Source organism: Acomys russatus, chromosome 25, assembly GCF_903995435.1.
Source record: "Acomys russatus chromosome 25, mAcoRus1.1, whole genome shotgun sequence".
Taxonomy (NCBI): Eukaryota; Metazoa; Chordata; class Mammalia; order Rodentia; family Muridae; genus Acomys; species Acomys russatus.
Window position 1 is genome coordinate 47,616,980 of NC_067161.1, and position 14,352 is coordinate 47,631,331.

General features: G+C 45.6%; 1 pseudogene; it reads left to right on the forward strand.

Annotated features, from left to right (window-relative positions):
- The first annotated feature begins 2,286 nt into the window (after nt 1-2,286).
- LOC127208721 (60S ribosomal protein L27a-like) lies at nt 2,287-2,733 on the forward strand (annotated as a pseudogene).
- The last annotated feature ends 11,619 nt before the right edge of the window (nt 2,734-14,352 follow it).

The following is a 14,352-nucleotide window of genomic DNA, read 5'->3' on the forward strand; positions in this document are numbered from 1 at the left end:
AATGTCATGTATTGTGACAGACAACCCTTTCCCTCAACACACATACAGACTTGTGTCTCTCTTGTACCTTAAGCAACAGAGTCAGAAGGTACTAGAGATGAGGGTTTACAGCAATTTAGTTTGCCTCCCCTTTTTGCTTTAGATAGAAACTAAAGCCAAGACATTTAGTAAGTTTAAACTTTACAGAGGACAATTGTTTCCCCCATAATCCAAGAATATTCTATCAGTGTTGAGGTACTGGGGTAGCTACACGTACCATGCTCACAACAAGGACGATCACCTCCCCATAGTCCCATCACTCTGGGCAACAAACACGCCCTGCTGAGTCATAGCTTCTCCATCAATTAAGTAGGGATATGGCCACTTGCTCTGCCTGATCACTGGGATTGAGGCAAGGCTCAAATAAGATCAGGAACAAATGAAAAAAAAAAGCATTGGCAACACAAACAAGATTGCTAAGGACTTTGACATACGAAAGTTCTTAAAATAGAAAAAAAAAAAACATGAGAGAAAAACAAAACAAAACAAGGGAGATAAATATGAGAACCAGGAACGACCAGCAAATACAAGACATCCAACTTCACAGGAACACTAAAACAAGGGAGATGAAGATGAGAACCAGGAAGGACCAGCAAATACAAGACATCCAACTTCACAGGAACACTACACTCATGGTACCTCAACAATACAATTGCCTGAACAATGACAAACATGCTAACATGGAAAGGGAAATCGCACAGTGTCTCAACTTTAGACAAAGAGTCACTGGCAACTGATGACTGTTGAGAGCAGAAGAGTCAGTCTCTCCCAGAGATGAGCTTCTTAACTGGTTACCCAGTGCAAAGCAGGTAGCCTTGAAATCATATACACACAAGCAGCACCAAATGGACTCAGCAGATTGTGTTTATATATGTTTATATATGTAACAATGAAGAAGAAAAAGATGCCATCAATTTGAGATAAAGTGAGGACAGACTATGTAAGGGGTTGAAGGGAGGAAGGAGAATGGGGAAAGTGATGTAATTGGACTCTAATTAAAAATTTAAATTTAAATAATAAAATCTTTAAAACAAATAAAAGGCAAATAAAATCTGAGAGATTTTGCCACTTCACAGAGACCCAGTCACTTCCAGATTTTCCTTGGTGTGGTTTGATAATCTTGGATGCTGCCATTTGCTACTCTTGACCCCTCATTCATGCTCTGAACCCCTTACATTCCATCTTGGGAATGAAGGAAAGCTCCCTTCTACAGTTGGCTCCTGTGTATGGTGGCCTCTGTTAGGTAGCCAGTATCTCCTCACTGACACCTACTGATGTCCATGTGCTGGGGCCTCCAGATTCTTGGAGGTACTCTATAAATTCCTGCTCCCCCCCTCCCCGAGGAAATTTCCCACCATGTGCTCAGGCTTACACAAGACAGAGGGAGCCAAGAAGTGAATGTCACAGACATTGAATATGAATTATGCAATTCATATATTAAATTATATACCTTTGTGGTCTCTACAAAGGGAAAGTAGAGTTCATCATAGTTCCAGAAGGTCTCCCTAGCCCTGGCCCCATCAGTACCGCCTTTGCCCATGTGTTTGTGGACACAAATGCAGAACTTAAGGCCATCATTGCTTTCTATTAGAAATCCTAGTGTGTGGTTGCCTCTTATTAAAGATGGGGGTTGTGGGTGGGAGAGGAGAAACATTATCTTTCTCCATCCTTCCCACCTCCTTTTGAGTTCTACTCTACCTGAAACCAGAAAGTGCAAATGCCTTTTCATTGGTATTTCAGTACTCCAAGCCTGAATGTAGATCCAGCCTGGCCTGGATTCTACTTTGTAGTTTTCCTAAGGTATTTTCTTACATGACAACTCTAAGATAGAGACTTCCATCAGACCCACCCATCCAGAAATATTGTCATAATCCCACAGCACTCTGACCTCACTCCTAACCTGTCTCGTTTGAGGTAGACCCCAAAAGGCCCTCGCATTTTTCTCTAGAAGCAAATGGCACTAGGACCTATAGGTTGCCACCTGTCCCTTGCTGTGACCATTCTGTTGCCAGATCACCTGTCAATTTGCCCACAACCCCACTGGTTCCTACACACCTGTCTTTGTATTCTCAGTAGCATCAAATACCAACAGCTATCATTTCTTATGATCCGATGCTCTGATAAGTATGTTTTGAGAACATTCCCCCAAAAACTCACGTTCTAAAAACTTGGGCCCTGGTGTAGCTATGTTAGAAGACAATGAAGACTTTAAGAGATGAGGCTTCCTCTTTCCTTTCTGCCGTCACCATGCCATCCTGACTGAGGAAGACCCGAAAACTCCGGGACCACGTAAGCCACGGTCATGACCGCATCGGTAAGCACCTCAAGCACCCTGGAGGCCACGGGAATGCTGGAGGCATGTATCACCACAGGACCAACTTCGACAAATATCATCCAGGTTACTTTGGGAATGTTGGTATGAGGCATTACCACTTAAAGAGGAACCAGAGCTTCTGCCCAATTGTCAACCTGGATAAGCTGTGGACACTGGTCAGTGAGCAGACATGGGTCAATGCTGCAAAAAACAAGACTGGAGTTGCTCCCATTATTGATATTGTGCGTTCGGGTTACTACAAAGTTCTGGGGAAGGGCAAGCTCCCTCAGCAGCCAGTCATCGTGAAGGCCAAATTCTTTAGCAAAAGAGCTGAAGAGAAGATTAAGGGTATTGGAGGTGCCTGTGTCCTGGTGGCTTAAAGCTGCCTGTGGAGGTTAATTAAATGCTAACATTTAAAGAGAGAGAGAGAGAGAGACAGAGACAGAGACAGAGACAGAGACAGAGAGAGATGAGGCTTTAGGACAGGTGGTGGTGCACACCTTTAATCCCAGCACTTGAGAGGCAGAAGCAAGCAGGTCTCTCAGATCAAGGCCAGTATAGAGTGAGTTCCAGGACACCCAGGGCTACACACAGAAACCCTGTCTTGAAAACAAACAACAAAAGGACAGGGTTTAAGTAGATGAGTAGGCTTTTCTGGGGCACTGTCCTCAGAAGGGATTAATGTAGTCCTCACAAGTCCCTGCTCAGTTCCCATGAAAATGAATTATAAAAGGGCAGCCTGGCTTGTGTAAAGTAACTTCAAATACAACCAAGCATTACAGCCAAAAATCCCCACTCAGCAAACATCCTAATTTCCTTACAGCTCTTTTTTAGGCTTCGTTTTGTTGAGACAACATCTCACTATATAGCCAAGACTGCCTTTAAATATAAGGCCCTTAGCCTCCCAAATACTGGGATTATAGGCTATTCTATTGTGCCCACTTGCTTAACCTTATTTCTGAATATATAAGCCAGGCCCAGTTCCCAATACCTACGTATCTACTATAAAGCACACAAAGACATCACTCCAGTTGCCCTCTGTAGATAACTATTGTCACTCATTAGTCTCTGGCTTAGCTTTTGGTGGCAGTTTGAAGGAGAATGGCCCCATAGGCTCATATGTTTGAATACTTGGTCCCCAGAGGATGGAACTGTTTGGGAAGGATTGAGGGGTGTGACCTTGTTGGAAAAAGTAGTTGCTGGGAGTGGGCTTTGAAGTTTTAAAAGGCTCAGGTCATTCCCAGTGTCTCTCTCTCTCTTTCTAACGCCAACTTTAAGGTCAAAAGATGTGATCTGCCAGCTGTTTCTGCCACCATACTTTTGGCTTGGTCAGTATGGACCTTAAAGCTCAGAAAACAACCCCTCCACAAATAAATTTCTTCTTTTATAAATTGCCTTGGTCATGGTGCTTTATTACAGCAATAGGGAAGAAACTATGATACTTTCTGAGGCTTCTTTGCAATAAATGAGCAAATACAAGTAGATATTTTTTTGTCTCCTTTCTTGTGCCAGAGGCTGCATTCATACACACTATTTTGGATTGCTTGTTTTTACATTTACAATAGATTATGGAAACTAATTCACATCAAGTCATAGAGATTAGTTCCATCATGGAACCATCATACGTTAAAGCTCAAATTATCCAATTAGCTGTGTATTGGTGAGCATTTGTGCTGCTTCCAATCTTTTATGGTAGAAATGGTGTCACAATAAATAGCCTGGCTAGCTCTGGAGAGATGGCTCAGCGGTTGAGAGCCCCAGCAGCTGCTCTTCCAGAGGACCCAGGTTCAGGTCCCTGCACCAACCTATCAGCTAACAACCATCTGTAACACCAGTTCCAGGAGATCTGAAGTCTTCTTCTGGCCTCTGGGAACTGCACACACATGGTGCACAGACATACATGAAGGCAAAACGCCCATATCCATAAAATAAAAGTAAGGAGTCTTGTGGAAAAGTCGGGGAGGGGGGGAGGATAGAAGGACCTGGAGGTGACAGGAGCTCCATAAGAACACCAATAGAGCCAACTAACCAGGGCCCAGATGGGCTTCAGAGACTGAAACACCAACCAAGGACCATGCATAAACTGGACCTAGGCCTCCTACACAGGTGTAGCTGATGGGCAGCTCAGGCTTTATGTGGATAACCCGTTAGGGGAGGAGGAGCTATCTCTGACATGGAGTCTGTTGCTTGCTTTTTTATCACTTCCCCCTGGTGGGGCTGCCTCACCAGGCCACAGGGGAAGAGGATGGGCTCAGTCCTGATGACAATTAAAGAGCTGTGGTGGGTTGTGTGTGTGTGTGTGGGGGGGGCTCCCCTTCTCTGAGGAGCAGAGAAGGGGGAGGAAGAAGACAGAGGGGGGAGAGACTGGGAGGAAGAGGAGGGAGAGGGCTACAATTGGGATGTAAAGTGAATAAATAAATTAATTAAAGAACAAAAGTAAAAAGAAACTTAAAAAAACCAATCAAATATACAAGTACCTTCTTCTTACACTGTCATTTTTATTTGTGGAGATGTATTTTCGGAGTGGGTTCCAAGGTGATTTTGGGGGGGCGGGGACCAAGAGGATATCACACACCTACTTTATTTTTTTTTACATACCTACTTTTTTTTCTTTTCTTTTTTTAATTTTATTTTATTAATTTATTCATATTACATCTCAATGGTTATCCCCTCCCTTGTATCCTCCCATTCCTCCCTCCCTCCATTTTCCCCTTACTCCCCTCCCCTATGACTGTGACTGAGGGGAACTTCCTCCCCCTGTATATGCTCATAGGGTATCAAGTCTCTTCTTGGTAGCCTGCTGTCCTTCCTCTGAATGCCAAACACACCTACTTTTATTTCTTTGGCAGGTTTAATATTTTTCTAAAATTTCCTTCATTCCATTTTCCCCCAACCAGAAAACGGTGAGAATATAATTTAAAATGGATTTTTAAAAAGATAAACATGTTTTGTGTTTAAGGGTCACGTGCATCTATCTGCATCTTTTGTGTTTGCTAGCTTACTGTTTGTTTCTAGCTGAAAGGGTTTTTGTCTCGGTTTTCTTAATTTCCTTTTTTTAAAATATTTATTTAGTTTTATTTTTTATGTGCATTAGTGTGAAGGTGTCAGATCCCCTGGAACTGGAATTACAGACAGTTGTGAGCTGCCATGTGGGTGCTGGGAATTGAACCCGGGTCCTTTGGAAGAGCAGGCAGTGCTCTTAACCACTGAACCATCCGTCCAGCCCCTGTTTTCTTAATTTCTAAGAGCTATTTGTATATGAAAGGCAGCGTTTGTTACATCATCTGTCATCTCGCCCGTGATTGGTTGCTACGCACCTGTCTTTGTACCTTTAGTAATATTTCCTATGGTTTACATATGCCTTTGTGAGGTATACTACAAATATTTAATTATGCTTTGTCATTTGCTGTTTGATTATGCCAATTTTGTTTTCTATAGATCTTTTAAAATTGCCATGATGCCCATCTTAACTTTTTTTTTTTTTCCTGGCTTCCCTCACCATGTAGGAAAAGTTCTTGAGATTAAAGGGCCTTTCAACCAGACTAATCCCCAGCCCCACCCAGGCAAACCTGATCATAGGGGTTCCCAAGCACTGTATACCCTCTCTTCCTTTTCAGGGACCCTCTCTGGGGGGATTTTCTGGTTTCTAGGTCAGAAATGTGGAAGAGTATTCCAGCCCTAAATTTGGACCTGTCTTTTAGAGGAAAATGTTATGATTGTTTTCTAGTTTAAAAAAAAAAAAAATGTGTCTTAAGACATGGCCTCTTGAGCACTCACATACACTACATTAAATAAATAAATATTTTTTAAAAAAAAGACATGGCCTCTCTATACAGCCCTGGATGTCATGGAACTCACTATATAGGACCAAGCTAGTCTAGAACTCACATAGCTCTGCCTGCCCCTGTCTCCTGAGTGTTGGGATTAAAGATATGTACTACCATGTTTAGGCTTGCTATCATCACCCAAAGAAACTGCTAGTGAAGTGTAGGAGGGAGAGCACTGAGTTAGACGAAAAATCTAATGACATGGGGAATCTTCTGTGGCAGGTTGCATGGGCAGGTGATTTGTAAGGATGTAGCGTTCTCCCTCAATTTTTATCTGGGCCCTTCCCTTCCCGCCTCACCATCATGAGATTTCCTAAGTTCCAGTGTCCCAGCAGACCGGGAGAAGACATATGGGGAAATGACATTTCCAGTCTCTGCCCGGGGTCTGGCTGTTAAACTGACATTTGGCTCCTTCCCTCGATGACTGGAGGGGAGAGAGAGAGATGGGAGACAGGGAGGAGGTAGTCACTTGAATAAACCTGGGAACCCAAGGAAGGCCTCAGCACAAGGAGGAGATGGCATTTGCCCCCTTCTGTCTGATTCACAGGCAGGTGAGGCCCCGGGTCTACTCCCTTAGGACATGTGGCAGCAGTTCTTTTAGGATGTAGCTGACCTTGAATCTTTCTGCTTTGAAAGTCAAGATGCCAGGGATTAATAAGGAATTCATGCAAGTTTTCCTTAGTAGGTGTTTCTTTCTTCACATTTGGGCCCGGCGTGTTGTTGAGTCTGATGCATGCCAGGAGGGATGCTCCCAAGTCTCTTTCCCCGAAAGGCCATAGGTCACCTGCACACTGCTTGCTAGAGTCTATCCTGGGCCTGGGATGCTGCTGCCTTTGCGATCAGCTTCCTTCCATCTGTACTCCACTCACATGGCCAGATCTTCTGTCTGGACTTTCTGCCATGTCCCTCTGTCTGTCTTCATGAGCAGTGCAACTTTGTCATGTGTGAACTATGGCATGCTTTGTTTGTTTCATTTTTATTATTTGTTTGTTTGTTTTTGTTTTTTGGAGACAGAGTTTCTCTGTGTTATCTTGGCTGTCCTGAACTTGCTTTGTAGCCCACATTTTTTATTATGTATTGATTAGTTATTTATGAGACAGTGTCTCACCATGTACACCTGGTGGCCTGAAACCCACTACTCACTACATAGATCAGGCTGGCCTCAAAATAGGGATTAAAGGCAAATGCCACCACACCAGGCTGGGGACTGTGTTTCAGTCATTGGAATGGTGCTCCTGTGTCTTGTTTCTCCTCTATTTTGTTTTTTTGATGTTGTTTATCATACATGTCTGAAATTCAGAATTAACTTTTAAATTTCAGGGGAATTTCAAAAAGTTGATATTTTTCTTGGGATTTCAATTCTTGCCATATCAGCCTGGAAATGGCTGGCATCTTTATGGTGTGGAGTCACTCCCCTGTAATAGCACTCATAGGTTGCACACACCTGTTTAGCTTTTTCTTTAAGTTTTTTTTTTTTTTTTAAACCATACCATTATTCCAGGTCTTCTCTTCCCTATGGAGTCCTGTCATCAAACTGGCCATGCAAACTTTGTCCTCGCCACAGCTCCTTGGGTGCTTCTAAGGTCTGGCCAGTTGGAAAGACTTCTCCAAGTGAAAGCCCATGTCATCCTTCAAATTAAGGGCTGTCTTAGGATAACTATTTCTGTGATGAAGCATCATGACCAGGGCAATTTATAAGAAAAAGTGCTTAAACTAGGCAGTGGTGGTGCACTCCTTTAATCCCAGCATTCAGGGAGGAGAGTCAGGCAGATCTCCATGAGTTCGAGGCCAGCCTGGTCTACAGAGTGAGCTCCAGGACAGCCAAGGCTACACAGAGAAACCCTGTCTTGAAAACTAAAACCAAAACCAAGAAAAAGCATTTAACTGTAAGCTTGCTTATAGCGTTAGAAGGTCAGTTCATGGTCAACATGGCCAGAAGCATGGCAGCAGGCAGGCAGGCATGATGCTGGAACCTTCGCTGAGAGCTTAATTCGGATCTGTGGGCAGAAGGCGGATAGAGACTAGCCTGCTGTGGGCCTTTGCGACCTCAAATCCCACTCCCAGTGTCATACCTACTCCAACAACGCCACACCTCCTAATCCTGCTTAAATAGTTCCTCTAACTGGGATCTAAGCCAATGGGGCCATTCTAACCACACAGGGGCTTGATTTAAATCTTCACTGTCACTCTCCACACCCGCCACCTTTCTTCCCGAGTCCTGCTGTCACAATGCCATCTGTTCTCCATGTCAAAGCACTGGTGACCGGGAGAAGGACACCTTTGATCGATTCTTTCCCTGTCTGCCTATTGCCAGTGACACTGCCCTTACCTCTCATTGTTGTTGCTGAATCTTACCTCTCTGCAAATTACTTTTCTCAGAAACCCTTTTCTCTTGTCCGATTAGAGCAGAGGTTCTCAGCCTTCCTAATGCAGCGACCATTTATTTAATACAGTCCCTCATGTTGTGGTGACCTCCCCTGCCCCAACCATAAAAAAACAAAACTATTTTTGTTACAACTTCATAACTGTAATTTTTGCTACTGTTATGAATCATAGTGTAAATATCTGCTGTGCAAGATATCTGATATGTGACCCCTGTGACCCCTGTGACCCCTGTGAGATATCTGATATGTGACCCCTGTGACCCCTGTGAAAGAGTCTTTCAACCTCCAAAGGGGTCTCGACCCACAGGTTGAGAACTCATCCCCTTCCGTCAGGGTATTTCGCACTCCCAACCACATGAGTCCCCGTCAATCATTTCAGTCCAGTGCAGACTTATGACAGTCACTGTCATCTCCTTTGAGCCAGCTGAATGTCACAAACTGAATGTCACAAACGCGACAGACACCCTCCCTTCCAGTCCATTCCTTCTGTTTTTACCCGTGTGTGACATTGTGTCCTCATGTGGTCACTTTTTAGTACCAGTGCTGTCTCTGACAGATTAAGAGTTGACGTTTCCCAGAAGCTTCTTGTGGTTAAACTTGAGGCATCCCAGCTTGTGCCATAATCTCGGAATCAACTGTCTCAGCTCTCTTCTCATCCAGTTAATGAGGCGCTTCATAGCCTGGCTTCAACATTCTCACTCTAACCTGGTATTTGCTGGCTGCAAACCCCAAGCTGGTTTCCTTTCCTTTCCCCGGCTTTGGCGCTCTCTTCAATAATCAATGTCTTTATATAATAATGCATGAGCTGTGCTTGTAAAATCTTCTGAGCAGTGCCCAAAAGAGACCGAAAATGGTGGTCATTTTTGCCTGTGTACGCATAGTGAGTCCTTACTATAGGAATGAGAAGCAGGCGAGTTGACCTTTATTCCATTGTCAGATAAGGACGCTTTCTACGACTGTTTTGACTGCATTAATTTTTAGATTAGGTAACACATAGACCAGTTCAAAACTTGTAGAAAGGCAAACCATGTCCCTCCTCCATCTCTTCAGCCATATGCTCCTCCCTCCAAAGGAAAGGTGTATTCTGGGGCTTCGGTAGCTCCTTATCGCCTAAATGAAGAAAAGAAGAAGAGAAAAAAGAGGAGGAGGAAGAAAGGAGGAGAGGGAGGAGGAAGAGGGGCAGAAGAACAGAGAAAACTGGCCAGGCATCCTCTGTGTTGCCCTTGTGAATGGGAGCTTCTTTGTGATCCTCTATACTTACCTGCACATGGAAAATGTTTCAATAATAGAAACAAGACAGGGGGAGCTTGCACTGGGGCCTTGAACAGAAGGAAGAGCTCTGGCCTCTCTGCTTGAATTCCTCCCTGGCTCAGGCCCTCTACCCTTCACCTCAGAACCAGTGAATGGCTGTAGCCCAGACTAATAGGGGTCCCTCGTTTCCAGGGACACCCAATCCCCCTCACAGTGGGCCGTGGAGAAGGCACTTGATCCAGAAGGCATGTGCTCACTGACGCTGACTTCATACTTTGGCACACAGTGGTCCTGGGAATGCTGCTGTGAGCCTGGGAGCCCCAGCGTCCACACTGTGGGTTCAGACATCAAACAGGGGGCAGCTAGCCAGGGAGGAAGCAGCTAGGCATGGAAGGGCGGGCAGCGTGGGGGATGGGGAGGAAGGCCAGGGGAGGGTGGGCACCTGGCCTCCTGCGCTTGCCTGCATTCCTGAGACATGGTCCATTTTTTCCCCAGCTCCTAAGGGATAAATGAAGCCCTGGGCTCCTGCTGTGGGGATTAGCTTTGCCTGTGTGATGGCTCAAACAACAAGGGTTCCTCTGTTCCCCCAGAGATGTCTAATAATATACTATATGTCATCTGTCCCCTGTTTATCAGAGGAAGAATTCCATGCCGAAAGAGCACCCAGTTTGCCTCCAAAGGCTGCCTCTTCTGGGGGCAAGAACTTCTCCTCTCTAAGATTGTCTGTTTAGACGGACATTTAAAAAATATATGATCTCAGGGGTTGGGGATTTAGCTCAGTGGTAGAGTGCAAGGCCCTGGGTTTGGTCCTCAGCTCTGGAAGAAAAACAAACAAACAAACAAAGACAAAAAAATATATGATCTGATCTCTTTCCCTCTCTGCAATTTAGTAAACACATATTTAGAACAATCCACTCAAGCTTACCATTTAGAAAGGTAGTCGTCTCATACCATAACGCATTCAAGTAAAGAAGACAGATTACATTTGACAAACATTGGTGTGTCAATTGAATGCCCTATACAATGCACCTAAGACATCCATGAGATGCATCTCTCTCTCTCTCTCTCTCTCTCTCTCTCTCTCTCTCTCTCTCCCCATCCCCCCCCCCAAGCCTTCAATTCCTTACATGTAAGGAAGAGTGTTTAACAAGTGATTACTTGGATCTCTCAATGGGACCATTGTGCTTTCTGGGAGGCTCACCTGGATCTACTTGATGGCAACAGATGAGTCTGATGGCAAGAAGAGAGGATGGCTGAGTTTAGAAAAGTCTAGGTACAAGCAACCTGTGCGGATTATTTCTCTCCTGGGTCCTGAGGTGTGAATGGCTCTAATTATGCAGATGATTGATGGCTATGCAGGACAAGTGCCTCCCAACAGGGCCTGCACAGGAAGAAGAAGCTAGAACCACCCACCTCTCCACCTGTGTACACCAGTGTTGAAGACATAGCCATGGCTGCTTGCACTGTCCTTGGTGTCTGTTAACATCTGCCCCCAGGGGGATGCTTAGCTGTCCCGTGTCCTGAACAGGAGATAGCTTGGAAGCTTGGGACAATGTGTCATTGGGCAAGACATTCAGAGCCAGGAGGCCACACTCTTTTAGGTGATGCATGGCCACTTCAGGACTGATGGTGCTAGAAGGAAGATGGACGTTTCAGTCCAAACCGGAGCGAGAGCAATGAGAAGGTGTGGCTTCACAGTGGGCTGATGGGTAGGTAGCACAGGGGGTGGTGAGCCTCAGCATCCTCTCCAGATAGTCACTTCCCTTGCCTGGCTGCTCTGATCTGAAATAGCCTAAGTCTTGGAAATGGATATCTGAAGGCTCTGTGACTCATTATCCATAGCATGATTTATGTATGTTGAGGAAAGACTGTCCTCCGGTTCCACCGTGTCTTCTTGAAACACCCTAGGTAAGAAAAAAACACATAGAGGGTGATTAATGAATGCCCCTTATGTAGCCTTTGGTCCTGCTTCCCCACCCCTCACTGTGTGGGTAGGCTGGGAATGGCCGGCCCTTATTCTCAAATGGAATATATTGGCATGCAGTTCTCCATTCAACGAACAACTATGTGTGCCTCATACAACTCAGACACTCGCCCCAAAGATCAGGTCAGGAAACCGACAGTGGAAGGGAAGTGGACAAAAACTTCAAATATACCTTAAATTTTTTTCTCTTGAAGCTTATTTTTTCCAGTCCTGATTTAGAAATGACATATATGTTAGACAATACCCACCCTCTCTTTCTCTCTAGGCCACCACCGTCCCCCTCACACGCACACCCTCCATTTAGGCTGGCAGCTGGTCTTTCCTAATTGGTAATACGTCTTGATAACCACAGGCCCCTAAGCAGCTGTCGCTGTGAACACTGAACATGGGCTGGTGGTATAGCTCCCTGTCATTAACTTGAGTGTTGGTCCTACTAGTGCTTAAGCAAGGATTAAGTTAATAACGATAGTAATGAGACAGAAAACAAGGAAAAGAAGGAGAGAGAAAGAGAAGGAGAAAAAACTATAATTCACAGCCACAGGTTTCACAGTCAAACTGCCCAGCCACAGCCTTGGGCTCTGATGAGCCTGAGTCATTTTCCCAAGGGGATTCCAACAGGTTCAATCCTGGTTTTTATTCATTTCCTCACTGATGGAATTTCTAAGCAAATAACCCAACTGAGTGTCTCCTGTTGCCAAGCGGTGGAGGCTCCCAATGGTTTCTAGGGTGGGATGGCCTTCAGGATAGAGTCGGGCAGGGCCCCTAAAGCAAAGGCAATAATCCCATTGCACCAGGTGAAGAAGCAACAGCCCTGAGTTCAGAGCAAGGCATCTCAGATTCCATGCTTTCTACAGTTGGGAAAATGGTTTCGGACCCTGCTCATTTCTATATATACTTTTTCCCTTGGCAATGGCAAAAAAAAAAAAAGTGTGGAGGGGGCCAGTTCTCAGCTTCTGGTGTCACTCATTCTCTTTCCAAATATAGAGAAAGAATGAGCCCAGGGGGTTAGTGGTGGCCTATAAAAGCCCAGGGAGGTGGCTGCTCCTCTGTGGTTCACTCTGTCGTGGTCAGAGGTAAGTGACAGCATTTTCCTTGTCCTTTGCTGCTTCCCACACCTGGGTCAGCCACTGCTCTGGGCTGTGTGTCCCTCCCTGGCTTTGTTACAGAAGATGGCCCTCATTTCTCTTCTCAAGGTGTTTTTCAAAGAACATGTGTGGAGTAAGATGTGAGGCTCAGTGCCCAGCTGCCCGCTGCCTCTAGCAGGTCATCAAAGCTGGGAGCCTGCACACTCTTCCTCCTCCTTCTCTTTCTTTCCTCTGCTTGGGAAGGACCCTGCTGGACACTCACGGGCCTGTCCACCATGGCTTGATGTTCTCCCGTTGCCTCTCTGAGCCACACACTGGACAAAGGACTCTGTATTCCCTACCTGGACTCTACACCTGCTGGGTGGTTAATCTCCTTGAGACCACATGCTGTGGTTCACCAGGTTTAAATGAGCCTGTCTCAGTGCTGTCTCTGACTGTGGATAACCAGAAAGCCTGACCTCACCTGCTAACCGACGCTTCATTGACAGGGCCTCAGTCCATTTAGAAGCCTTGCCCTAGTCACAATGGAGAATCTTGCAGTCTGAAAGACATTGTCAGGGCAGGCTGGAAGAGCCAGCCTGCCAGGCAGTTGGTAGCTCTGCCTGGCTACAGGCCATGGCCTGCCTGCTCTTCTTGCTTGCCTCAGGGCTGAGCCTCTTTAGAAGTGCCTGGTCCTTAGTGTGTGGTAGCTGAGGCTCATCAAGGTTCGGTTCAACACGACAGCATCTCTAAGCTTCTCTGTGTGCGTGCTCTTGCAGGTTCCAGAGTTCCACAGCTGTTTCTGCTTTCTGCTGTCCTGTGGGTGTGACTCAGGTGAGAATCAGGCTTCTGGAAGTCTTCAGGTAAACCCAGATCCCTCCCTCATGCCTGTATCCCCAAGGAGTTAGAGAACAGGCTCCGGGGAGGGAGAGAAGGGGCCTTTCCTCTCCAGAGCTGCGGGGGGGGGGGGGGGGGGGGGGGGGGGGGCGGGCCCTTCTATTCTTTGTGTCTTTGTTTTTTGTTTTGTCTTTGTTTTGAGACAGGATCTTACTGTGTAGCCCTGGATGGCCTAGAACTTACTAGATAAACTAGGCTGGCTTCAAACTCACAGAGATCCACTTGTCTTGCCTAGAGAGTGCTGGGATTAAAGGCGTGTCCCATCATGCCTGGCCTTCTGTCTATTCTTAGCATGGGAGGACGCAGCCATCTTGATTTAAAATAGCTCAAAACCGCATCTGCCATTTGCCGCTTAGCATTCTCTCTTTGAGGAATGCCTTTACTTAATTTTTTATCCCATCGTATTTATTTTTTGAATGTCCTGTTTCCTGTACCTACGCTTCTCAGAAGAGGAAAACAAAGTGTTAAAAGCAGCATTTCAGAAGCCCCTTCACCAGACTGAAAGAATTGAGACACTTGGATTAAATAGACTATCTAAGCCTCCAGCACACAGGAGCAGCTCAACAGCTATGAGCTGATTAAATTTTCCCAG